The 26,956-nt window shown below is 36.9% G+C and overlaps 1 pseudogene; it reads right to left on the bottom strand.

Moving 5' to 3' along the window:
• Positions 1-1,466: 1,466 nt before the first annotated feature.
• LOC145671691 (uncharacterized) overlaps positions 1,467-26,956 on the bottom strand; it is a 33,292-nt pseudogene continuing 7,802 nt past the window's right edge.

Below are 26,956 nucleotides of genomic sequence, written 5' to 3'. Positions count from 1 at the left end.
ACTAAAACTGGACTTAATTTTGAATGCCAGTAGCTTAGAAACCAAAGGACTAACTAACTAACTCTATGGCCTATGGAACCCGGAGGTTCAATGCCGCGTTCACAAAAGCTCTCCACTGACTTCTATCCTTAGCTAACTGCATCCAGTTTCTACTCTGTATTCCAATCTCTGCGTGATCCATCTTAATATTGTCCTCCCATCTGCGCCTAGGTCTTCCTAATGGTCGTTTTCCGATTGGTCTTCCAGTCAACTTTGAAAGCGTCTCTACTTTCTTCCATTCTAGCTACATGACCCGCCCATCTAAGCCTCCTAGACTTGACGACCCTCACAATGTTGGGTAAACCATATAAATTATGTAGTTCCTCGTTATGAAGTTTCCGCCATTCCCCATTCTCGTTCCTCTTGGGTCCGAATATTCGTCTCAGGATCTTGTTCTCAAATACTTTCAGTCTATGTTCTTCCCTCAGAGTACCAAAGGACTCACGTCATAATATTTCACACTAAGATTGCATGCATACTAAGCTCGTGACAGTCTACCAATCATACCAAGTTTGGCGAAGATTAAATGAGTTACATCAATCGCATTTTAGTCAAAACTAATCTTCATGGGCCAATTACTCCGGAGCCCAAAGGCCTCAATATCGTAATACATGGTGTGATTGAAAAGTACCGGAACTTTTCCCGCCGCGCGGCTCCCTGGCGTTCGAAAAATGTGAGGGGTGGGGGAAAATGTGCGCGGGACCTCCCTCTTTCAAGCGGAACTTGGTCCAGTGCGCTGCGAGCAGCGGTTGAGAAAGCATCGCTGTCAGCACGAACGTCGTTTTGGTCGTCGGTCACATTTTTTGAGCGCCGAAAATGGAGTCAAAGATTGACCAACGCCACGCCATCAAGTTTTGTGTCAAACTAAAAAGACGTTCACCGAGACCAAGGACCTGCTCAAGGAAGCCTTTGGGGAAGATGTGATGTCCCGTACTCGGATCTTTGAGTGGCACAAGGCCTTCAGGAAAGGCCGGGAGGACGCCGATGACGAACCACGGTCTGGGAGGCCGTCGACGTCGAAAACCGATGAAAATGTCGACCGAGTTCGCGAATACCTGAACCTGGACCGTGCAAAACATTGTGACTGAAGAATTGAACATGCGGAAGGTGTGCGCCAAACTGGTCCTCAAGGTGTTGACCGAGGAGCAAAATGAACTGCGAGTAAAAATGAGTCGTGAAGTGCTGGATTGTGTGGAAGCCGACGAAGAGTTATTAGACAGTGTGATCAGTGGTGATGAAACATGGTGCTACGAGTACGACCCAAGGTTACTAGAAGGAAAGGTTGGGCTATAAGTACAGACACTTCGCTCCTCGTTTTGCGTGACGTCACCAGCGAGGAGCAGCAAGTAGGTATAGAAGTGTAGGAAGCAGCCAGGATGTATTTTTTCTTTCTTTATGCATAACATTTTCGCTGTCACAACATTCTCCTACACACAAACTACAATTAAATAAATAAATAAATAAATAATAAGCCAGCAATAAATATAACATCTTCTTAACGCAATTTATATTATGGAAAATTAACGATGTACCTGTGTTGCCTGATCATTTATTTATTTTTTGATGAGATAAATAATTGTTGAATTATAATTACATTTTAAATGTATTTATAACTGAAATGTTACTGTGAACGTATTTAAGCAAAGTTGCAGATAAATATGTGTTTTACCAGGGCAATCTCTGAAATTTCCGGGCCATGGAGTTAAAGTAATTGCGGAAACAATGATAAGGTGAGTTCCACACCCGGCCTAAATAGATTACTTTGTGATTACTGATAGGAATATCTCAATAAATACTTAAAACCATGGGTAATAATAATAATAATAATAAGAAGAAGAAGAAGAAGAAGAAGAATATTAATAATATTAATAATAGAACGTCGATGCATTCAGTTGCGGAAGCCTTTTGATGCCTAGCAATTTATTTTGTTCAATATACGGCACTGAGGCTTAAAGTTTAAAACTGCCAATTCATATCTTCTCCACATGATTATTAAAACGGAACCCATCCGTATTAAACGTCATGTCGACTATCCATCACAGATTATATTTAATGTAACGATTGTTGACGCTATGATTGCACTTTAATTAGTGATATTAATAGTACACAGTCCGGAAAAATATATTTGATCTATATCTAAATATTTGTATGCTATACTAGTGTTGCGAATCGAGACCAGACGAGAAATTAGGTTTTCTCGTCTTGTAGAATCTATTTTCGAAAAAAGCTCTTTTCGTCTCGCCTCGAAGTTTTTCTAGCCTCTTGTGCAAATTTGTGTACAAAATTTGTCCTGACTTCCTAAAGTCACGAGAGATCCATGAAGGATGAGATATAACAACAGTTAAACCATATTTATTATTGGAGTATATTGTGTAATGACTTGTGTATCTTTGAATGCTCTTCATTGTGTTCTTACAATCACTTTATCAATTTATAGGTTGTTTTTTTTTAACGATGAACCATGCAACACTAATTCAGTGTTTAAGGTTTAATACTTGGGTGAGCTCGTGTTGCCAATGAGACTCATGAAGTTTCTCATCTTGCCTCGAAAACGAGACGAGAACTCCCATATTTTTAAATTTAAACGAATTTAAAAGATTCTTCTCGTCTCGAATTGCAGACGAGACGAGACATCCCGGAGTTTTACTCTGATTTCAAACTCAAATAAACATCTAGAGGACCAATAAGCAGAAAAAATATCGAAAAATAATTTTAAATAATGAACTTCATGCATACATAGAAATTTATGAAAATGAATAAGGAAAATACACTTACTTTAATTTAAAATCGGGAAATCGGCTCCCCCTAGAAAATTTTCTTCGGGTGCCTATGATCCTGAATCAGGACCTTTGTCTTTTCTTCACTATTTTGGCACGGAGGGACTAAAACTATCAGTTAAGTAAGAATAGTGCAAATCAAAGTCGTAATGCATAAAGAAATCGATTGATTGTACAATTGATAATAATTTAGAACAACTTTTAACTCTAAAAGAAACCGATGAAATATAAGTGTCACTGTTAAAATTAAACAAACTGAAAATAGTTTGAAAAATGTATCGGTAAATATCGGTGTTTATTTGCCAATGCCGATACCGATACTCCCACAACTGGCTGATATTACCGATACCGATATATCAGTACATCCCTAATTCTATAATGTGGAACACTTGGAGATGAAAGACAAATACACGTAAAAATACATATGTACACACATACTCAAGTTCACACTATCTTGCAATATTGCATGTCTGTACAGCCAAGCCCACGTAAAGAAATCTTCCGAGATATAGACCTTCCCTCTATTAAATAATATTCGTCCACAGTAGTAGTAGTGGCCCCGTTATGGCGAACTGAGTCAGCAAAAATTTTCTCGATTCTGATTGGCTGAGAGAGGACACGTGACGTTAGGCCCCGCCCACGCGGGAAATTCAAATTTTCAGGTCACGTGGTATGACGTCATGAGTCACCCTGCGGGGAAATCCCTCATTGTATTTTATGACTAGGATTTTTGAAAATTGTTCCCTTTTACGGGTAAGATGAGTGCTTTGATACCTCATTCTGATTGGTTGACAGCTGTCACATGATCTTAGACCCAGGGATATTTGAAAATTCGTTCCCTTTTACGGGTAAGATGAATCCTTTGGTACCACGATGCTGATTGGCTGATAGAGGTCACCTGATCTTAAGCCCTGTGACTTTTGAAATTCGTTCCCTTTTTACGAGTAAGATGAGTGCTTTGATACCTGATTCTGATTGGTTGACAGAAGTCACGTGATCTTAGACCCATGGATATTTGAAATTCGTTCCCTTTTATGGGTAACATGAATGCTTTGGTACCACGAAGCTGATTGGTTGACAGAGGTCACGTGATCTTAGGCTCTGGATTTTAAAAAAAAATTCGTTCCCTTTTACGGGTAAGATGAGTGCTCTGATACCTGATTCTGACTGGTTGACAGATGTTACGTGATTTTAGACCCTGGGATATTTGAAATTCGTTCCCTTTTATGGATAACATAAATGCTTTGGTACCACGATGCTGATTGGTTGATAGAGGTTGATCGTGATCTTAGGCTCTGGGTTTGGTATTACGATACTGATTGGAAGATAGAAGTCACATGATTTTAGACCCATCACACGGTGAATAGATTACATGGGAAAACCCCTCACTCATTTGTTTCATTTTATGGATAAGATGAATGTTTTGGTACCTCAATTTTGATTGGAGAATAGAAGTCACATAATCTTTCCCTCACCCCAATGCTAGAATTTTTTAGATTACGTGATATGACAGTGACCACCCTCGACCGGGATTTTTTTTAATGGTTATCCTTTTTGGTACCTTAAAGTTCCCGTGGAGGGTTCAACCTCCTCCTTAAATAACCCTTTTTTAGTATCATGATATTGTACTGAAGTTTACATTAAATATTATCGTTCTCTTTGACAGATAAGATGATTACCAGCTTTCTTACCTTGATGGAGATCCTGTCCTTGAATTAGTAGCCTATGTCTCTGGAAGTAACAATGGTGAAAGAGGGGTGTCGCTTGTAGATTTCTTATAACACATTGTTGTGAGTTTAAGCGATTTATTGCTCAGTAAGCGCTTCATTAATGGAAACAGCGTTGCCAGATTTTTTTTTACCTAAACTGCTCCGATTCTTTTCGAAACGGTTCCGCAGAGTGCAAGAAATTTTAAACTAAAAATTTTTTCGAACTAAAAAATTTCAAAACTAAAAAATTTTAAACAAAAATTTTCAAACAAAAAATTTTCGAACTAAAAATTTTGAAACAAAAAAAAAAGTTTCAAACAAAAAATTTTCGAACCCAAAAAAAATTTCGAACTAAAAAAATTGAAACAAAATTTTGTCGAACTAAAACATTTTTAAAAACAAAAGTTTCGAACTAAAGATGTAAATCACATCTAAAAATTTTCAAATCAAACTTTTTATCGAACTAAACTTTTAAAATTTTCGAACTAGAAATTTAAACCAAGTTTAAGAAAAAATCCTAAGAAATGTTTTTTCAGGAATCGAACTCAGGTCTTTCAAACCAATAGATGTGTATGCTAACCGCTTAAATGAATTCGGTTTTAATCGATCTTGGTGGGTTTCGAACCATGGTCCTTGAAAAGGATACACATATACTTTAAGAAAATAAATCTGACAGTGTAACGCTTCTCAAATCAAACTTTTTATCGAACTAAACTTTTAAAATTTTCGAACTAGAAATTTAAACCAAGTTTAGAAAAATCCTAAGAAATGTTTCTCCAGGAATCGAACTCAGGTCTTTCAAACCAAAGATGTGTATCCTAACCGCTTAGCTATGAATGAATTCGGATTTAATCATGCTTGGTGGGTTTCGAACCATGGTCCTCGAAAAGGATACACTTATACTTTAAGAAAATAAATCTGACAGTGTAACGCTTCCGTTCGTGGATTAAAATAAAATGCTGATAGACTTCTTTGTGTGACGACATAGAAGCACATATGATTGAAAAATGCAAACGTCAGCGGATCGCATTACTTTTTGTTTTACTACGAACGTGTCAGCATGATTCATGAAAAAAGCAAACATTGACATTCTCGTATGGAATATGAGGAAAATGAAATGTCGTCACAGTTACGACAAGTAGTGACATGATCCTGGCAGAAGGGAATTGGCATCGGAATTGCGATACTATTGAGAAACGTGAATGACGTCACGATCGATTGTTACACATCGTTTTGGTTCGTGATTCATGACAAAAGCAGCGAGCGTTTTGATTGGTTCGTTGTGATGTCATTTTATAAATTTCCTCGTTTCTGATTGGCTGACGGTGACATCGTTTTCGCAGCGACCTAAATAAAAATCTAAATTTCATTTTTCAAATCCTACACCGCTCTCAACTATCGAGTGAGAAGGTTTGTTTTTTAAAAGTGTCTTCATTTAAGAAGCTTTACTGCACCGACTTTGTGTTCATTGGATTTGAGGTAAGTTCAGTGAGATTTTATTTTTCACACAAGATTCGAAAATCATTTTTATTTTATATTTGTGGGCGGATCACGAATACACTGTTTTACTTTTAGTACGAAATATTTAGACTATGAAGAAATTAGTGGAATGGGAAAATGGGAGTACGAATCAGGAACCCCCACACATTAGAAGTAAGCACGAGAAATGATATGGTTTAGCGTCCCTTCAGCTTAATGTTGAATGTGAACTCCCGTCGGGAATTGAGCCATGGCCAAAGATGTGTGCGCTTAGTTTTGAAAAGAATACATTACAAAATTTCAGAAACTATGCCTGAGAATAATATGGTTCGATACCCTTTGAAACCATTATTTTATTTTAGCGTCCCCTTCAGCTTAACGTGATATTCGAGCAATCACCCGAGATTGAACCAAGACCAGAGGTGTGTACGTCAACCATTTAGCTTAGTTTTGAAAAGAATGTATGATAACGCATGAGAATATTAAATTTCAAAAAAAAAGGTTGACAGCGATCCGATGTGTGAAAGCAAACCCCACCGAGGATTGAACCAGGGACTTCCACGTTAGAAGCATGTACGCTAACCGCTTAGTCACAATAATAATAAAAAAAATACGCTATACAGATTTTGTTTTGACAATTACGTATGTGTAACGTTAATGGTTGGTGAATCTCTTCAACTTGCAAACGCATCATTTAAAGGTCGTTGTGAGTAGAAAAAATGCTTACGCGTACTTTCTAACATCTCAGTACTGTTGAAACATTCATTCATTTCATGCATTCTTTTTATCACTATAGAATGGTAGGTCAGTTACATGCTGATGTAATGGTCTCGAGTTTGACAGCAATAAAACACACATTTCAGTAACATAATTATTTTTTAAAAACTTTGATTTCTAGTACATGTGCTTTCATAATGAGATTCTGAACGTCACCGCCAGGAATCAAACTCAGGACCTTTACATGAATTGTTTAGTTAAGAATTTATCATGAATGTTATGATTTCCCGGACTAAGCGGTTAGCATACGTACCTTTGGCGTGGGAGACCAGGGTTCGATTCCCGGCGGGGAGCTCATGTGGTTCGGATTCCACGTTAATCAGTAGGTCCACGTCTCATATAGCCTCGCTGCTGAAAGGGACGCTAAACTAAAAAATCAAAAAATCAACTCAAATTCACACTGCTCAATTCCTTTTTTCCCATTACATATTTGTTTTACCGTACCTGTTTGTTGTTTTCATTTTTTAATCATGGCCGAATCGGGTTTTACTGTTCGTAATGAAATCACTCGACATTATAGACGATTTATGTACGTTTATGTATTATGAGGTGTGTACGTCAACCATTTAGCTTGGTTTTGAAAAGAATGTATGATAACGTGTGAGAATATTAAATTACAGAAAAGGCTTGATATGCCCCGACGTGGAAAGCAACCCCACCGAGGCTTGAACCAGGACCTTCCACGTCCGAACCATGTACGCTAACCGCTTAGTCACAATAATAATAAAAAAAATACGCTATACAGATTTTGTTTCGACAATTACGCATGGGTATCGTTAATGTTTGATGAATCTCTTCAACTTGCAAACGCATCATTTAAAGGTCGTTGTGAGTGGGGAAAAAAATGCTTACGCGTACTTTCTAACATCTCAGTACTGATGAAACATTCATTCATGCATTCTTTTTATCACTATAGAATGGTAGGTCAGTTACATGCTGATGTAATGCTCTCGAGTTTGACAGCAATAAAACACTCATTTCAGTAACATAATTATTTTTTAAAAAAACTTTGATTTCTAGTACCTATGCTTTCATAATGAGATTCTGAACGTCACCGCCAGGAATCAAACTCAGGACCTTTACATGAATTGCTTAGTTAAGAATTTATCATGAATGTTATGATTTCCTGTTTATCAGGTGATTAAGATTTTTTCTTTCTTCTTTTCTTTTGTAGTAAATTCACGCTGCTCAATTCCTTTTTTCCCATTACATATTTGTTTTACCGTACCTGTTTGTTTGTTTTCTCCTTTTATTAACATGGCCGAATTGGGTTTTACTGTGCGCAATGAAATCACTCGTCATTATAGACGATTTAACATTGAAGGCAGAATGCTCGAAGTTCAATTCAACGCACCGCCCGTAGGAACCGATATCATACAGTATGTACATAACAGTTTCCAAGCAATGCTAGACCATTTGTTATCCAATGTCGACGATGAGGCGATGGTTGGTTTATCGGTAATATCACCACGCAACACGAATAAACCATTTTGGGTGAGTTTTCGCCAAGCACGAAACTTGACACTGGAAACGATGTGGGCCTCATTCGAAAGAGTGTTACAAAGTAACAATGCATTTCTCCTGCACGAGCCATTTACCGTTCATTTTCATCGTGTGGATATTCCAAGAGGATACGGATATGGAGATCGTTTAGCACAAGGAATACTTCAAAATGAAGAATTGTTACGTAGCAAGCGTGGGATTGTACGTGTAAAAAATCAAGACTCAAGGTGCCTGGCGTACGCCCTTGTTATTGCTATTGGCCTGAAAAAATACAAGAATGTAGATGTGAAACGACATAAGCAGTATAAAGATCAATCGAAATGTATTGTGGACGATGAAGTCGATGCGTTATGTTCAAATGCAGGAGTCAATTTGGATCATGGTGCCAGTGTAAATGAAATTCGACAATTCCAGGCATACCTCAAAGAATATAAAATTACTGTGTATACCAGTTTTTCAGGTCATGACATCATGTACGAGGGGCCCAACGATGAAAATCGCACTCCCATAAATTTGATTTGTTTGGCTGGCCATTTTGACATCATCCAATCTTTAACTGCTTGTTTTGCAACCAAGTTCTACTGTGAAGCGTGCCATAAAAAGTATGATCATCGTAACAGACATGTAAAAAATTGTCCTGTAACGTGCTCCAAATGTTTACAGAGACCTCTATGCGACAAGAATCAAACGCCGATATTTTGCAACGACTGCAATCGGCAATTTTACGGCGAAGAATGTTTTAATAATCATCGTAATATTGTATATCATCAAGGGGAACCTATATGCAAAATGGTGAAGCAATGTACTAGATGTTACAGAGTATATTCTTTTGTGCATACAGGACAACGACTTCATGATTGCAATGAGATTTTTTGCAATGTTTGTAAGAAGATTGTTCCAGGATCACATCAATGTTTTATGCTTCCTGATCGACAATGTTTGAAACCTGGTGTTCCTTCACTCATGCACGCAAAGAAAGCCTTGTTGATTTTCTATGATATAGAATCTATGCAGGACACGAATATTGGCGATAATACGTATGTACACATTCCAAATTTATTGGTTGCAGAACAAGTATGTTATGCATGTGTTGAAAACGATAATATCCAGCAGTCTTGCAGTACGTGTGGTCAGCGCCAACATATTTTCCAAGGAGAGGATCCAGTTTATAATTTTCTCCAGTACTTGCGGGAACGTCGTCCCAATATAAATAGGATTTTCTGTGTCGCGCACAACGCTAAGGGATACGATGGGCATTTTATCCTAAAGACCATGGTAGAACAATGCCAATGGAGACCTGACGTCATATTAAATGGGACCAAGATACTGAGTTTAACGTTGAATAATCTGACGTTCATTGACTCGTTGAACTTCCTACCTATGGCATTAAGTAAATTGTCAAAAGCGTTCAATTTACCCGCAACCAAAGGCTACTTCCCGCATTTCTTCAACACCAAGGAGAATCAATCGTATATTGGACCACTTCCAGAAACAAAGTATTATGGTGCAGATGAAATGGCCGTCGAAGACAGGAACAAGTTCATGCAGTGGTACAACGATCATCGTAATGACACGTTTGATTTCCAGAAAGAAATTCTCAAGTATTGTATTCAAGATGTCAATGTACTGCGACAAGCATGCGTTTCGTTTATGACGTCATTTGAAACAGAAACCAAAGTGAATCCCTTCTTGGAGACGATCACGATTGCAAGTGCTTCCAATCTAGTATTCCGCCGGAATTTCCTTAAACCCAATACCATTGGAATTCTACCGGCACATGGCTATCGATGAAGAAGTACCCAATCGATCGCTGCAATGCAATGGCTGGCCTACATTGAAAAAACCGAAGAAAAACAAATCTTACATGCGGCCCGACAAAAAGAAGTGTTTATTGCGGGATTCCATGTTGATGGCTACTACCAAGATCCTGAGACGTTAGAGGAGCACGTCTACGAGCATGCCGGCTGCTTTTATCACGGGTGTAAAGTATGTTTTACTACAGGCCGTAATCAGCCCATCTACAGCAATCCAGAAGACACCATGGAATTCCGTTATGAACGAACGCAAAGAAAAAATGCAAGACTGCGTGAATTGGGGTACATTGTACATGAAATGTGGGAGTGTGAATTTAATCAGTTCTTAAAACAAAATCCTGCAATGGCAACGTATCTGAAGAATCACCCGTACATGAACCGCAGACCATTAAATCCAAGAGATAGTTTTTTTGGAGGAAGGACCAATTGCGTGAAATTGTACCACCAAGTCGATGAAAAAGCAGGAGAAGTAATAAAATATTACGATATTGTCTCGCTTTATCCTTACATAAATAAGTGTGCTAAATACCCTGTAGGCCATCCACGAATTTATCTACAGGGTGATGAAAATATACCACCAATAAATAAAGTCAATGGTCTAATCAAAATGTCGATATTACCAAGTCGCCATCTTTATCATGGTCTCCTGCCTTACCGATGTAACAAGAAACTACTCTTTCCACTGTGTGCTGCGTGTGCCGAAGAAATGAACCCAGACCCTACAGCAACGTGTACACACAACGACCAGGAGCGGTGCCTCACTGGAACATGGGTATCATATGAAATACAGAAAGCAGTAGAATTAGGATATCAACCAGTGGAAATTTTTGAAATTTGGGATTATGACATTGAACAATATGATCCCATCACGAAAACAGGTGGCTTGTTCACGGAATATATCAATACATTTTTAAAATCAAAAATGGAAGCGTCTGGCTGGCCTAGTTCCTGTGTGACCGAAGAAGACAAATCAAAATTCATACAAACCGTCCTGGAGCGTGAAGGTATTGCATTGGATCCGTCCAAAATTGAAAATAATCCTGCACGAAGAAGTTTATCTAAGCTTTGTGGGAACTCATTATGGGGAAAGCTTTGCCAGCGTACAAACTTTAGCCAGACCACAATTATTGATCGGCCGGAAGAATTTTATGAAAAACTCACTTCCCCCGACATTAAACTCCATCAAATTGTACCCATCAATGATACGATGTTGTATGCGTTCTGGGAGTACAATGAACATGTGCCTGTTCAAAACCGAAACACCAATGTCGTGTTAGGTGCATTTACAACATGTCAGGCACGTCTGGAACTGTACAAGTACCTGGAAATGTTGCAGGAACGTGTTTTATATTTCGACACGGATTCTGTGATATTTACAGAAAAGCCCGGGGAGCCAACCATTGAACCTTCTACGTACTTGGGATGCTTATCGGATGAGATGGAGTCTTACGGACCACGAGCATACATCAAGACATTTGTCAGTGGAGGACCAAAAAATTACAGCCTAGAAATATACAATCCGGATACCAACGTCACCAGCTACATATGTAAAATTAGAGGATTTACATTAAACTACAATGCAGGACAACAATTAAATTTCAATACGCTAAAAGAAATGATTACAAATCAATGCCGTGGACAAGTCACCATCACTATCCCCCATAAGATATGCAGGACTAAAGACCATACCATCGTCACACGAAAGGAAGAAAAAATGTACAGTATCCGATACACAAAACGTCGATTTAAAGAACTCAATTCCTACGATACGGTTCCGTACGGGTATGTTAAAAAACAAAAGATGGAACTGGAAAAAGAAGATGAAAAAGAAAAAACTGTAAATACCCAATAAGGCCGCCATTTCTTTTTTCCTTTTCCTTTTCTTCTTTCCCTTCCTTAACCACAAAGCAGCAACACCAAGAAGAAAATGAAGTACCCACAAGAGTTCATAAACCACCAACACCATCAGTGGAAGAAATGTAGTCATCCCGTACCGAAGGGGGAACCTTGACCATAAAGCAGCAACACCTAGAAAAATGCAGTACCCAGAAGAGTTCGTAAACCACCAACACCACCATCTGTGAAAAAAATGCAGTGATCCTGTACCCGAGGAGGAAGATGAACCTAAACAGATCCATCATTTACGAGTAAGTTTTATTTCTCTCTTATCAATATTGACTCATTTTTATTGTTTCAGAAAAAGAAATTCTTAAAGTAATCCGTCGTTTCTTCTTTTTCTTTACAGGATACGTCTGCAACATTCGAAGATGATGACGCGTCCAACATATTCATTAACTCGATCCTGTATTTATTATGTTAATAAACATGTATAGGAAGAGCACATACCTTTCGTTAAAATACAACAAGTTGAAAAAAAATATGTTTTATTATTTCTTGAAACCCTGAACACTTGTTTTCAAATCATGGTAATCTTGAAAATTTAAGGTGAAAAATATATTCAAGATTTGGTTTACACGATTTTGTTCGAAAATTAATTAATTTTTAGTGTCCAAAATTTGATTTTTAATTTAGTTCGAAAAATTGATTTGAAAACTTTCAAATGTGGTTTACATCTTTAGTTCGAAACTTGTTTTTAAAAATTGGTTCGAATTTTTTTTGTTTAAATTTTTTTGGTTCGAAAAATTTTTGTTTAATTTTTTTAGTTTGAAATTTATTTGTAATTTTTGTTTCGAAATTTTTTGTTCGAAAATTTTTTGTTTGAAACTTTTTTGTTTCAAAATTTTTAGTAACAAACTTTTTTTTTGGTTCGAAAATTTTTAGTTTTGAAATTTTTTTAGTTCGAAAAAATTTTAGTTTAAAATTTCTTGTACTCTGCGGAACCGTTTCGAAAAGAATCGGAACAGTTTAGGTAAAAAAAAATCTGGCAACACTGTTTCCATTAATGAAGCGCTTACTGAGCAATAAATCGCTTAAACTCACAACAATGTGTTATAAGAAATCTACAAGCGACACCCCTCTTTCACCATTGTTACTTCCAGAGACATAGGCTACTAATTCAAGGACAGGATCTCCATCAAGGTAAGAAAGCTGGTAATCATCTTATCTGCCAAAGAGAACGATAATATTTAATGTAAACTTCAGTACAATATCATGATACCAAAAAAGGGTTATTTAAGGAGGAGGTTGAACCCTTCATGGGAACTTTACGCATAACCATAAAAAGGGAACTAAATTCTAAAAACCATGTCTAGGGTGATCACCAAAATATCGCTCTATATTTCACTCATGGGCTGTGGGGGTTAAGATCATGTGACTTCTATCCACCAATCAAAATTGAGGTACCAAAACACGCATCTTACACATAAAATAAAACAAATAAGTAAGGGGTTTTCCCATGTAACCTGTTCACTGTGTGGCGGGTCTAAAATCATGTGACCTCTATCAACCAATCAGAATCGAGATACCAAAGTATACATCAGAAAGGACACCCTAATTTCAAAAATCCTAGGACCTAAAATCACGTGATCTCTATCATCCAATCAGAATCAAGGTACCAAAGCATTTATGTTATCCATAAAAGGGAACGAATTTCAAATATCCCAGGGTCTAAAATCACGTAACATCTGTCAACCAATCAGAATCAGGTATCAGAGCACTCATCTTACCCGTAAAAGGGAACGAATTTTTTTTAAAAATCCAGAGCCTAAGATCACGTGACCTCTGTCAACCAATCAGCTTCGTGGTACCAAAGCATTCATGTTACCCATAAAAGGGAACGAATTTCAAATATCCATGGGTCTAAGATCACGTGACTTCTGTCAACCAATCAGAATCAGGTATCAAAGCACTCATCTTACTCGTAAAAAGGGAACGAATTTCAAAAGTCACAGGGCTTAAGATCATGTGACCTCTATCAGCCAATCAGCATCGTGGTACCAAAGGATTCATCTTACCCGTAAAAGGGAACGAATTTTCAAATATCCCTGGGTCTAAGATCATGTGACAGCTGTCAACCAATCAGAATGAGGTATCAAAGCACTCATCTTACCCGTAAAAGGGAACAATTTTCAAAAATCCTAGTCATAAAAGAGAATGAGGGATTTCCCCGCAGGGTGACTCATGACGTCATACCACGTGACCTGAAAATTTGAATTTCCCGCGTGGGCGGGGCCTAACGTCACGTGACCTCTCTCAGCCAATCAGAATCGAGAAAATTTTTGCTGACTCAGTTCGCCATAACGGGGCCACTACTACTTCCACGTACACCACTAGAAAAGAAAGCAACACAATTCAACATAGCAAAAACCTAAAATAAATAAAGAATTGTTTGTGGTCTTACTAGCAAATCTTCGCGCGCCAAACAGACGACAAGCTCTAAGTTCCTCGCTGGTGACGTCACTGTGAAGAGAGCGTGAAAGTAGAGGTTCGGGACATAGGTTAAGAGCACCCCCTGGTACGACCCCTCGGTGAACTTGATGGCGTAGCGTTGGTCAATCTTTGACTCCATTTTCGGCGCTCAAAAAACGTGACCGACGACCAAAACGACGTTCGCGCGGACAGCGATGCTTTCTCAACCGCTGCTCGCAGCGCACTGGGCCAAGTCGCTTGAAAGAGGAAGGTCCCGCGCACATTTTCCCCCACACCTCACATTTTTCGAACGCCAGGGAGCCGCGCGGCGGAAAAGTTCCGGTACTTTTCAATCTCACCCTGTATTTTACATACGTATTCAGCATGAGATCCATTTTCGTCAAAGTTGGCTGAGTTTAATCGAACGCGTTGGTGAAATTTCTTGATTTCGCGAAGTTTAAACTCAAATTTAATGATGAATAATTCGGGAACCAAACGCCCATTATACTATAATATTTCACATGCCTACTAAGTACGTCAAGATCTAACGAGAAACAAATTTTGATCAAAATCAGATTATTTACGTCAACAGTATACGTTAAATAATATCCTTTTGTGAAGTCCAAACCTAACTTTGACAGATAATAACTCAGGAATCAAAGACTTGCACACCATAATATTACACATGATTACTAAGCTCATCAAAGTCTACCACCATGCCACATGGCCTAACTCTAAAACTGAAAGTTTTCAGGAGTGAAAGTTAAAGTTCAATATCTCATGAACAATCTACATTTTTGTTATGTTGGCAACCAAAACCTTGTAGTTTATAATTTTGTAATTTACTGTTTATACAAATCATTTTACAAAGGTATCTCTAGAAGTGAATGTAAACATTAGTCCATTTTTCTTTTAGTTAGGCCACTTGGCATAAAAGCGGTTCATTTATTGTAATACACTAGTAAAATATTCTTATATCTATATTATAATATTGATATACAACAATTATTACATTATACTTTTTCCATAAATCATTATATGCTAGTCTTTCTTTTCCAAGTGTGCCTTCGGAATATATGCGAAACATACTTCGGCTCCACCTCGCCGTCCTCTTATGGAGGAAACCTTCCTTTTGCTTTGGAGAAAGAATTGAATGTCTTCGGCTGTGTTGCCAATTTGTCATTCAGTCGTTTGGTCTTGGCGAGTGAAGATCGAAGGCTACTTAGAATTGCTAACAAGACAGTGCACAACGAAGCCCATCAATGTGGCAACCCTGTTCACATCAACTATTGAAGAATCTCGGCCAAAGCAACTTGTCCCTTCTCTTTCGGGGGAGGTACGGGAAAACATACATCGACAGCAGCACCAGCAGGGGTTACACTTGAAATAGAAATGCTCTACAACATATTAGTTGGGGTAGTGAATAGTCCAGAAGTTATTATGTATGCATGTTGCCTTCATGGGAACGAAAAGACAATATCTACAAATATGTTAAATTACTATTGATTGTCAGTTGTTCACCTCAAGAGAATTTATAAAGTTCACATAATCGCAATAGTTTTATACAAACTAGATATCTACTCGTAGATAGATACTTAAGTATTGTTATTATATCTGAAATACTGTCAACTATCACGACACACAATCATTAGTTTTAATTAACAGAAATGAAATGAAAAAGCTTGTTGTCGAAACGTTAAGTATTAAGTTTACGCATTCTATACCATTTCAAAGTAGTAAATGCTGGTATTGGTTTCAAGGCAGATAGCTGTTTCTGAGTCATTAATTTCTTTGAAATAATTTTTTAAATTATGCAAATATTTACGAGACATTCGAGACGATTCGACATTTTAGGAGCAGTTTCATTTAGATTCGTGCCTCGACTTGAAAATTCGAAACGAAACTGATATTCGTCTTGACTCGTCTCGGATTTTACAAAGTGTGTCTCGACTCGTGATCATCCTTAGAACTATTCCTTGTGGATTTTTCTTTAAAATAATTTATGCCATGTGTTAGGGTTGTTAATGAAATATTGTTTTTTTAAATAACAACAAAATAATGAAGTAAAAATAACAACAATAATTTTTAAAATAATAAAAAATAAATATTTTACAAAATCATCAAAAAAGAACAAAAACTCACCCCAGGAATAAACTACGCCTTATCGATATTCTCATGAAAGTGATTTATACAGCATGATAAGATTTTTAATGAAATATTTTTTTATATAAAATTTGGTCAAAATCGCCCATCTTGTTAGTGAGAAAGCATCCTGCAAAAAAAAAAAAAAAAAAAAAGCCATCCTCAAGAGTAAACCATCCTTTGTGATTTTGTCATAAGGAAATTTATACAATATTATAGTTATTAATGAAATATTTTTTTTTAAATGAAATATGAACAAAATGGCATGACTCGTTATGGAGAACTTCGTCCAAGAAACTCACTCCTAAGAATAAACTACCCCTCGTAGATTTTTCAGCACAAATGAGTTTGACATTGTCAGGTATTAATTATTTATTTATAAAATATGAACAAAATTGCCTCAGTCGTCTATGAGGAAATCGTCATAAAGAAAACTTACCCTCAATAATAAATTCCCAGAGAAATTACTTATGATTTTTTTGCGGGGGGATTGATTTATGAAATATAAGCAAAATCATTATACCTGTTTTTGAGAAAATAGCTTTTTTTTTTTTACTTTTTATCCTTACTTGAGCTTTCCTTATTTTTACGAGTAGGAAGAAAATTCAACAGTTACTTTGCAGAAACACATGAAAACCTTAAATTTAAAATTTAGTCTCGATATGCTGAATGTTATGGCTTCTAGATGAATGTACAAACAAAGGAATCAAGTATTTTGACTATAGATGGAACAAAATTATAGTATGTACACTCATGTCCAAAATTATTGTCGCATGTCTATAAATACGTTGCTGTAGGAATATAATTTGATAACGAATTCGCCCGACGTTTCTTATAATGTTAGTATGTGTATAATCGGCAAAGACATGTATGTGGCAAATTTCATGTCAAAAGAGCAGTAAATAAAAACAATAAAATGAAAACAAAACTTTCTTCTTCCATTTAGCAACTTTTTGTTTTACTCATTCTAATTTTCGTATTTATAATTCATTTCCTACGAAATTTACCACAAATATACATTACCCAATTATACACACAGTATGAGTATTAAAAGTACCCTGCAAAATAATTATCAAATTATATCCTTACAAGAAGACAGTTATAGATACCTGACAATTATTTTGGACATGAGTGTACATTACGAACTGACGAACAGACTGACAGATGTCGAATCACTTTTTCGGTCTCTATGGGCCAAGAAACGTGTAAACCCGTTAAGATCTCGAATTCGTGTCTTTCACTATCACCAAACTTTCTTCTCTCCTTTCATCACTCGAAGTAACAAGGGTAGTGTGAATATTAAAATTTGCTATTTTCTCAAAAACGGCTCCAACGATTTCATTCATATTTCATAAATTAAAGTTCCACTAACAACCCTATAATATATATGTCATAAGTCGTTTCTCTAGGAAAAATCCAGAAGGGATAATGTTTTCTTGAGTTGAGTTTTCCGGACTATCTTCTCAAAAATGATGTTAGCGATTTTGTTCATATTTCGTAAATAAATATTTCAATAATAACCTGACGATATTATAAACAAATGTTTCATAAATAGTGGAAGGGTATCAACGAATTTAAGAAACGCTATCAACCTCGCGCTTATATATTAAAGAAAGCCGACTGAATGTTCTCATTGATACAGATAGCATTTTAAATAGATGGAAAGATTTCTTTGACAATTTGCTTAACACGCAGCCAAAAACTAATGTTCGTGGAGAAAGGGAAATGCACACACCAGAACCGTATATTCCAGTATCTAACCGAATAGAAGTAAAAATCACTATAAAGAAATTATTTTTAAAAAAACTCAAATTTCTAGATGTAGACGAAATTCCGGCTGAGTTAATTTTAACTGGACAGGAAAATTGTGGAGCAAGTTACACAAACTGGTTCCCCTTATCTGGAACAAGGAGGAATTGCCACAAGGATGGAAAGAATCTTAACCCTTTAACACACCATTTTTCCGATCAGATTGATTTTTTTATTTGGAGTGGTTTTGGTATAGGAAACACGTGATTTAAAAAAAAACATTAATGCGAATAATATGGGATCTATGGGATATTTTATGGTGTTTGCATATAGAGTCTAGGCAAAACCAGATAGAACCAATAAAGCGTCAGCGTACTTGTACTTTTGCACTCATTACACTTCTGTTTAACACAGAAAAAATCAACAGTTCAAAATGTGTCCACCTAAACAAACATAGAAAGCTCAAAGATGACAAGATAACAACTCCGCGTGCAGCAAGTAATACAAAGAGACCAACGCTGGCTTACTATGACATCTAGCGGGAAATTCAGAACTTCATTAGTGAAAGGGCATCTTAGCTGATACGCAAAGCTGCTTTTCTATGTCCGAACTAGAAACTACATTGTGCAATGCAATTTCTAAGTAAATTTTGCATATATGCAAAGCTGCGCGCTAAAGGGCTAATCATAGTTCCAATTCACAAGAAAGGTGACAAAACTGTTGTAATAATTATCGAGGAATTTCTCTTCTGTCGACATCCTATAAAATCCTCTGAAACATTCTATTAGCTAAATTGACTCCATACGCAGATGAACTTATTGGAGATTATCAACGGGGATTTGGACGAAATCGATCTACTATATACCAACCAATCGACGAAATATTTACCATTCGACAAATACTCGAAAAGAAATGGAAATATAATAGCCCGATACATCAACTACTTATTTATTTTAGAAAGACTCGGTTAGGAGAGAAAAATGTACAACATTCTTGAAGAATTTGGAATACCGAAAAAACTAGATAGATTAATTTAGATACGTTTAAATGAATCCCAAAGTAAAGTCCGGGTAGGAAAATTCTTGTCCAGGAACTTTCACTTCTACCTAGGTACAAAGGCCTTAAACAAGGAGATGCGTTATGGCGATTATTATTCAACTTTGTCCTGGAATACGCTATAAGGAAAATCAAAGACAGCAACCAGGGCCTAGAGTTGAATGGTATTCACCAGGTCATGGCATATGCTGATGATGTAAATTTAATAGAGGATGATAGAACAATAGAACGAAATGCAGAGGTTTTATTAAACGTTTGCAGGGACATGGGTTTAGAAGTAAATGCAGAGAAAACTAAATAAATGGAAGTTCGTCGGGATCTTAATACTGCAAATTATGATGGGTGTATTAAGATATCAAATAATACTTTCGACAAAATGGATGGTTTCAAATATCTAGGATCAGTGTTAACAGACCAAAACCATATTCACGAAGCAATTAAATGTCGACTAAAAGCAGGGAATTCGTGTTACTAAAAAGTTCAAAATCTTAGTCGTCGCGAATTCTGTCGAGGAAATTGAGGCTTGAAATATATAAAACAATAATCATGCCTCTTGTTCTGTATAGTTGTGATGGTAAAACATGGTCGCTTACTCTGAAGGAAGAACGTAGACTGAAAGCAGGGTTAAAAGTGAGGTGGAACTCGAGGTACGGCGTGATGTCATACGTCCCTCTACCTTTTCAAATCCACTTTTACCCCTGACTGAAACTATTTGAGAACAAGATCCTGAGACAAATATTCGGACCAAACAGGAACGAGAATGGGGAATGGCAGAAACTTCATAACGAGGAACTACATAATTTAAAAATTACTCCCCACCCATAGTTAAGTTACCAATTTCTTAACAAGTTTGCGTATTAAAATACCTAGTTAGCAATTTGGAGATTACCGTTTTGTTCAAGTGACTTATTTGGTTTAATATTTTCTTTGGTACCCAGTTGCTGTAACTTATTATCGGTTCTTTTATACACTTGGCATAAATTTTGTGTAGTTTCTGACCTTGAAATAAATTGATATATTCGTTTAAAGCTTCTTTACTTGTTGCAAGTGATTACACTTCACTTTTGTTCATTTGATATTCCTAAACATTTTAAAGAATCTTTAATGAAAAATCGGGAAATTGTACCACTGGCAAAAGCAGAATAGAGGTGGTGTGCAAAATTAAAGCAAAGACAGACACAACAGGCCTCTCGGAGGCATTCTTGCCGATCCCAAACGTTTCAGTATTCGCGCGCTACCCTGTACTTGTTTTCTCGCGCTATCCTGTTTTAAGTTCGTTATGTGAAATGTACAGAAAAAATTGGACAAGTCTGTAATTTGCCAATTTGATGTCGAGAACAGAACTTAACCAACCCCTGCGGGGCTTCTAACCCGTTCCTACTACTACTACTTATACTATTGATCCGTCTAGTAAAACTGCACGCTTTTTAATGAAAAAAGTGTTATGAAAATTGAAAAATAAACTTTCCTGAGTCGGGTTTGAACCTACGCCAAAACTGATTTTCATTACTAGCTCGCTTTTTTGCTTCAAACTTGGCACATATATACCAGACCGAAAATAAATCTTGTTTCTTGTTTCTTTCGAAAAATATGTGAAGGGGCAAAGGGCGCCTTTTCAAAAAAGGGTCCGATTGATTAAGGCTACTTTAAAGAAACGAAACTCTGCCTATGCAAAGATGACTTCAAAGTAGGAAATACGGGTTTTGTCGTTTTCGCCAGAAATGCTCCCTTCGAAATGACAAAGGAAACGGCACCATCATTACGGAAATTGGATGTCGATTGAATTGCTCGAAACCGTGATACGTTGTAGATATGGTATTCCTAAGAAAAAGTATCCATGGGCGCAAACACAAATCACTGACCATTTGGCCACTACAGGGCCACTTTTTTGAAAACAGCCAAAAACGACATTCTGGATTTCGGTAAAAATGACTGAAACCGTAATATGTTGTAGATATTGTGATTCTGAGAAAAAGTCTTAATGAGAATAACCACCACTCACTGATCGTTTAGTCACTAGGAGGTCACTTTTTTAAAAGTAGCCGAAGATAGTGATATTCTAGATATCGATGAAAATGATTGAAACTGTGATATATTTGTTGTGAATCTGAGAGAAGTTCTTAATGGGCACAACCATTAATCACTGACCGTTTGGCCACTACGAGGCCACTTTTCTGAAAGCAGCCGAGCCGAAGATAGTGATATTCTGGATTTCGGTCAAAATGACAGAAACCATGATATGTTGTAGATATTGTCACCCTGAAAAAAAATGTCTCAATGGACACAACCAAAAATCACTAATCATTTGGTCACTACAGGGCTACTTTCTTGAAAACGGTCGAGTATAACTATGTTCTGGATTTCGGTAAGATTGAGTAAAACTAAGGTATGTTGAAGATCTCATCATGAGAAAAAGTCTTACGGACACAACCACCGAATTTTGGCCGGTTGGCCACTACAGGTCCAGATTTTTTAAAATAGCCGGGTGTAACGATATTTTTTTTATTTCGGTGTAAATGAAGGAAACTGTGATATGTTCTAGATGTCATGATCCTAAGAAAAAATTGTCTAGAGCTTCCCAGGATTTTCCTTTATCCCGCAAGATGAACATCTGAATGTTGTCTATATTTAAATGATATTGGCCTCTACTCTCTCCATTCCTTTTCCGGGTTGTGAGATACAACTTTTCGAGCTTTCATACAATTCTACCAAAATTCCAGAGTATCCTTACTTCTGCTGTTTTAAAAAATGCGGCCCCGTAGTTGCCAAATGGTAACTGGTTGATAGTTGCGTCCATTGAGACTTTTTCTCAGGATCACAATATCTACAGCATATCACGGTTTCAAGCAATTACACAGAAATAGAGAATGCCTTTAGCTCCTGCTCGTTTATAAAAAGTGTCTCTATAGTGGCCAAACAGTCAGTATTGGGTGGTTGTGTATCTTGAAACTTTTTCTCAGGATCGCAATATCACGGTTTTAAGCAATTCCACCGAAATCCTTAATACCGTTACCTTCTGTTCTTTTTTTATTTTAGAAGAAACGGTGGCCCTGTAGTAACCAAACGGTTAGTGAATTGTGGCTGCGCCCGTAGAGATTTTTTTCAGGATTTCAATGACTACAACATATCCACGGATTCAAGCAATTCCACCGAAATCAGGATAACGTTACCTTCTGCTGTTTTCAAAAAAATGACCCTGTAGTGGCCAAACGGTCAGTGATTAGTGGTTGTGCCTATTAAGGCTTTTTCTCAGATTCACAACAAATATATCGTATCACAGTTTCAATCATTTTCATCGAAATCCAGAATATCACTATCTTCGGCTGCTTTCAAAAAAGTGGCCTCCTAGTGGCCAAACGATCAGTGATTGGTGGTTATTCGCATTAAGACTTTTTCTCAGTATCATAATACGGTTTCAGACATTTTTACCGAAATCCAGAATGTCGTTATCTTTTGCTGTTTTCCACAAAAAAAAAAAAAAAGTGCTCCTGTAGTGGACAAACGGTCAGTCATTCGTGGCTGTGCCCATTGAGCAGTCTTTTTCAGGAACACTCTGCACCGTATCACGGTCTCAAGCAATTCCTTCGACATCCAATTTCCATAGGGATTGTTCGGGGTTCTTTGTCATTTCGAAGGGGGCATTGCCCCTGCAACCCTATTCTGGCGAATACGACAAAACCCGTATTTCCTACTTTTAAGTCATCTTTGCATAGGCAGAGTTTCGTTTTTTTAAAGTAGCTTTTTAATCAATCGGACCCTTTTTTGAAAATGGGGAATTTGCCCTCTTTAACATATTTTCCGAAAGAAACAAAAAAAATACGTGTTGATTTATTTTCGGTCTAGTATATATGTGCCAAGTTTGAAGAAAATCGGATGAAAAGAAACCCTTGCGAAGCTATCTTCTTTACACTTTCACTTTTGGATTTAACGGGTTTTTGCCCCAAGGTCTTCAATTTATACTAATAAAACAAGACAAGGCAGTGACTGGTTAGTATAGAATTTCTGCTATGTATAGTATGTAAATTTGACAAATTTAAGAGCTTTTTCTAATAGTAAAATGTCAAAGGAAAGTAGATTTTGATACCAGAGTGAATATATTGTCTAACCGTGTCTGCTTTGTGTGTGAATAGACCTTTGGTTTTGAAACAAAAGGTGATCATATTAATACAGAGAACAACACTTGTTTATTTCAGTAGTAGTAAGCGCCTGACTTGATCTAAATATTCCCGCCCCTGGAGCATGGCGCCCGCCGCCACCGCCATAATTTTGCGCCCCGGGCGCCCGGCGCCAATTTTGGTGTTGGGTGGTATGACGTCATAGGGTCACGTGATGTTAGGCTACGCCTTTTTGGGTTACGTGGTATTAGGCCATGCCTTCATGGGGTAGTTTTACCGAGGGGGTTGATATGTTTCCTTTTACGGCATAAAATTTTGGAGATTGTTACCTTTTGATGGAATACAGGTGTATGTATAGTTTACCTTGTGGTATCTAATTTCAACTTTGGCGCCCTAGGCCACACCCCGTCCGCCTTTATGGGGTAGTTGCACCTATGGTTTATTTTGTTTCATTTTATGGCATAATATTTGGGGATTGTTACCTTATGATGGAGTACAGGTGTATGTATAGCTTATTTTGTTACCTGATTTTAACTTTTGCGCCCCTTGGAGCGTGACGCCCGCCGAAATTTTGCGCCCCCGGCCCCTCTAGTTTACATAGTTTTACGCTCCGCCTGTATGAGGTAATCCCACTGAAGGGATTTATTTTGTTCCCTTTTATGGGTATAAATTTGATGAATGTTATTTCCTTTCTTACCTTATAGGGTATATATATATATATATATATATATATATATATATATATATATATATATATATATATATATATATATATATATATAGCCTACCTTATTTTTATCCCCTTTGATACGCCCCTGCGCCCACCTTAGTATTGCCTTTAGGATCACTTCATGGGGTCACGTGATGTTAGGCCATGCCTTTTTGTGTTAATATTCTTCACCTTTATGGGGTAGACCTACCGAAGGGGTCGATTTATTCTCTTTTATGGGTATAAAATTTTGGAGATCGTTATCTTTATTTCTTACCTTATAGGTTGTATGTATAGTCCGTTTCCTTTGATGATTATCAATGATTGATTTTGGAGCTTTATTACGTTATATGATTATTTGGAGGTGTACTTAAGATTATTTCCTTAAATTTGATATGTACTTCGTGATCCATTTCGTTCCACCTCAGGGATGAACATGGATACCTTACACATGTTGATTATTATGTTATAGACATTGCAGTCGTTCGAGTTCGATCCTTGGTGCTAGTTTCAGGAAATTTTAAGTTTAACGCCCCCTTGAGACTAAGGGAAATGATGATGAGAAATGATAGGACGAAACAGGGGGAAAACATGAACTTACTTGACTGAGGATTTAAGCAGGGACCTCACACATTAGAGACAAGCGCTAAGCGACTGTGCCTCATTGAGAAATTTTAATTTCTTGATTACTATGTTATAGGCAATGTAATGGTCCCGAGTTTGATTCTTGGTGCTAGTGTTAGGAAATTTTAATGTCCCCTCGAAGCTAATCGAAAGGATGATGATGAGAAATGATGAAATGAGAACACATCATAAACTTACTTGCTTGCGGATTGAAGCAGAGACCTCACACATCAGAAATAAGCGCTGAGCCACCATGCCACCTTCGGTGCGAGCAATTTCACGTATGAAAAGAACATGAACAGGTTATGTTACATTACATATTTCGGTGCGAGCAGTTTTTACACTAGGTTTATGTTTCATATAGAAAGATAGAAGGTCTGTGTTGTCATCTTTTTTACTTCGTGTGCGACTTTGACCTTGAAGGAAACCTTTGTGACTCAGTGCTAAACGTTGGCATTAAAAAGTGTAAACATAACCTTATTGTTTAGTTGGCTGTATTTAGAGATGAATCAGACTTTTAGGATTGTTTGTTCGAGACTAGTTTTGTTCGATGTAACAACAATGAATCGGTAACAATGGTCGCGCGATTTTTCAGTGTTGCCAACACTATCAGAATGAATTGATTCATTTAGTCGGAGCGGTTTCTTGACGAAAACTGATTTTTGTTTCGTACACAAAGAAATTTCTGAAACAGAATTTTGTTTTGTAGACAAAATTTTTTTCTGAAAACAATTTTGTTTTGAACACAATTTTTTTTTCTGAAACAATTTTCTTTTGTACACAAAAATTTTTCTGAAAACAATTTTGTTTCGTACACAAAAAATTTCTGAAACAATTTTTTCTACACAAAAATTTTTTTTGAAAACAATTTTGTTTCGTACACCAAAAAAACAAAACGTTCTGAAACAAAAATTTATCTTTGATTTTTTTCGCAAAACATTGATTTATTTACCGGTAAACAGATTCAGAAAAAGAAATTGAAATTGCGGCAGGAAAAGAATTTGATTTAGGATGTGAACAAAAATTTAGTAACGAAAAATTAGTTTTTCGCAACATATTTTAAGAAATTTTATTTACCGGTAAACTGATTCAGAGAAACAAATAGAAATCACAGTACAGAAAAAGAATTTGATTTTAGGATGTGAAATAAAATACAGAATTACTTTTTTTTGTTTCTGTACATTTATTTTTATCAGGTGAAATAAAATACAGAATGTCTTTTACTCCATGTTTGTGTGCATTCATTTTTCTACAAAGAAAGATGTGTCTGTGACGGGTACAAATTCTGTAAAGAGAAAATAAAACATATGAATATACGTGGTAATATTTATTTGTTTCCTGTAAAAGAAGAAAAAGAGATTATTAACGTCTAACAAGAACAAACTAACTGATCAAGAGAGAGTGGGGTGAGAAAAAGAAAAGCAAATGTGACGTACCTGAATTCCTTTTTTCTCCACTGGTTTCTGCAAGATGATGTCATCTTATGCACCTGAGTTTGTCTCCGCTGTAGCATCAGAAGGAACTCGTGCATCGTTGAAGCATGGCTCGTGTTAAGGTTGACTTTTTGCCTATCTTTGGGAGGTGATGTTTGTGGGATTAGGGAAAATATGGCTGTTATTCTGTTTTGGATTTTTTATACCCATAGGGCAATGTTTCGTATGTATCTGGTATTAATCGGCGTTTTAATAGTTGAAATTGTACTTCTTTTCCTCAGGTTTCGTGCCAAGATGATGATCCTGGGTTCTGTAAATTTTGTGTGGCGTGCTAATGGAGATTTTCTCACTGGATTGATTGACGATCATTTGTTCCAAACTATTGAAATTTAACTTTTGGGTTGCTGTATCATTGAGTGTGAATCCACGAATTTTGCGTACGTAACTGATTGATTTCGTGTCGGGGTCGTAGATTTCTAAAGCGTATTGTTTTGGGCCACCAGACACGAATTTTTTAATGTATGCTTTTGGTCCAATTGATTCCAGTTCATTTGACATTGAACCAAGAAAAACTTCTGGTTCTATTGTGGGCTCTAATGGTCGTTGTGTGAATATCACGGAATCTGTATCGAAATATAGTACTCTTTCTTGCAGCAGTTGTAAATATTTGTAGAGTTCCAGACAAGTTTGACACGTCATAAATGCTCCAAGGACAACATTAG

Source organism: Thermobia domestica, chromosome 15 (assembly GCF_964235325.1).
Source record: "Thermobia domestica chromosome 15, izTheDome1.hap1.1, whole genome shotgun sequence".
Lineage (NCBI taxonomy): Eukaryota > Metazoa > Arthropoda > Insecta > Zygentoma > Lepismatidae > Thermobia > Thermobia domestica.
Note: the sequence above shows the minus strand (reverse complement) of the source record. Positions and strands in the feature narration are given on the sequence as shown.